Source organism: Manis javanica, chromosome 2 (genome assembly GCF_040802235.1).
Source record: "Manis javanica isolate MJ-LG chromosome 2, MJ_LKY, whole genome shotgun sequence".
Lineage (NCBI taxonomy): Eukaryota > Metazoa > Chordata > Mammalia > Pholidota > Manidae > Manis > Manis javanica.
The window spans coordinates 206,812,120-206,814,128 of NC_133157.1; the positions used below are offsets into that span (position 1 = coordinate 206,812,120).

General features: G+C 40.8%; 1 non-coding gene across 1 annotated transcript; it reads right to left on the reverse strand.

Moving 5' to 3' along the window:
- Positions 1 to 1,284: 1,284 nt before the first annotated feature.
- On the reverse strand, positions 1,285 to 1,387 carry LOC118970002 (U6 spliceosomal RNA). The gene has a single exon (XR_005057817.1). It is a non-coding gene; the product is annotated as a U6 spliceosomal RNA (small nuclear RNA).
- Positions 1,388 to 2,009: the final 622 nt, after the last annotated feature.

A 2,009-nucleotide genomic window follows, 5' to 3' on the forward strand; every position in this document is an offset into this window, starting at 1 on the left:
CTGAGTCAATGAGCTACCAGACTGGTGGGAATCAAGAGATTATTACTGACACAACTGTGGAGATACATCACATACCACCCATACTCAGCTGGCAGAGTATCTGAAATTCCTACCATTAGAATCATTCTTAAATGATGCAGCAAATCCTGTTCCTCCTTCGTGTTAACTGGCTTTTGAGAATTTTCTGCAGAACTTACAGGAGAAAAGTCTGTCCTTTATGCTTCAGGAGCATTCTGTTTACAGTGCTGTTGTTTCATATCACCACATTTTGCCTTCAGAAATGTTAAGACATTTACTAGCACAAATAAATACATTTGTATCTATTTAAGCACCTTGATTATAGAAATTGTCTTTTAATGTCCTATGACCTCCCCACAAAAACCTTTAATATGTAAACCATTATCTATTTTTATGCTTAGCCTTGCTCCCGGACGAGATGATCGACTAGAAACAAAAGCCCATCTTATCCGTGTTTGTACCCCAGCCTCTAACAGTGTCTGATACAAAGAAAACACTTGATAAATGTGAGTTGAATCAGTGTTAGACTCGGCATCCTCTTGCTGCCGTCCCTGAGAACACGGACCCCCAGCAGCCCCTCTCCTGCCCGCCAGCCGAATCATCTTCCTTTTCCATCCCCATACTTCTCACTCACTCTGAAGTTCAGTCTTTTTTAAAGTCATAAAAGCAGTAAAGAGACTAAACTGTGGGAGATTGACCTACCTACAAAATCACGTCCATTAACTCTGTTTCTTCATCTGCAAAATGCATCCCCAAAGGCCTGCTCTGCAGACTTCCCTAGATGAGATGATAAAGATAATCATGTTTTGGAAATACATGAAAATAGGATGTCACTTCACCCCTTCCTCCTTAAAAAATAGTTTAAATTTAACATTTTGATTTCAGACCCATGAGAATGTGGAGCCACGTGTGGAAGGAACACTGAACCCCACTTATTCAGGGAGCATGCTTTGACTAGCTTCATGAGAACTCAACATGGGAATGCCCCACTAGGTTAATTTGAGGATCTCTCAGACTTAGCCAGACTCTGAAACTTGTATTCATATTTTCAAGTGCCCCGTAGCTGAAGTACCTTACCCCAAAAGACTCATAAAATCATAGAACTTTATCATTAAAATGAACTGCAATGGTCTGTCTTGATCTCTTTTTACATATAGGGTTATAGGTAATCTCAGAGTTTAAAGGCTATCTCATTAAAAGGACATCTACCACAGTTATCACAGTGGAATTTAACTTTATCTTTAGTTGAAATCACTCTTTTTAAAAAATAATAAAGAATGCTTCAGGAATGTACATGTCGTCCTTGCACAGGGGCCATGCTAATCTTCTCTATCAGGGCAATTTTGTTTTATGCGCTGCCAAAGCAAGCCTGATGAAACCACTCTTAAAACCTTATATGGAAGCCTAGCGTGTGAAACAGACCAAGTAGAAATGCTCTGCTTGAATCACAGCGAGGGCAGCATCTCCCTCTCTGCCATCTCAGGCAAACCCTGAGTGCCTTCCCCGTATCTCCCTAGGTTCAAACACAACTGAAAATGTTCCTCAAACGTACTGTGAATTTATCGTCTAGTCTGTTTGAACATCTTTAGACATGAGCAACTCCATACTTTACAAAGTCACTATGTCAACATCTCCACAATTTTGACTGTTTTTTTAAAAGACATTTAACACATGATATTGTGCTCAAATCTCATTGTCTCTAGTTTTGGGACTATCTTTCAATCATGATTCTCAGGGGCATGTAGAATATAATAGTTTGTGGCAGCTGGTGCTTTCCTGTTTTGATCTGTCCACTAAGCTTTGCATCCATCTTCTACCCTATGTGCATGGCCCAGGCTTGGCCCGGTTACAGCATCCAACACACCTACAACAGCAGTTGTTCCAAAGCAAGGAGAACCGGCCTGTCCTGGGTTGGTAACTCCCCTTCTCTGACACTGATACAGATGCTGGTGACATTGTGTTCCGACCTTCTTCTAAAACTGCTAAAATGA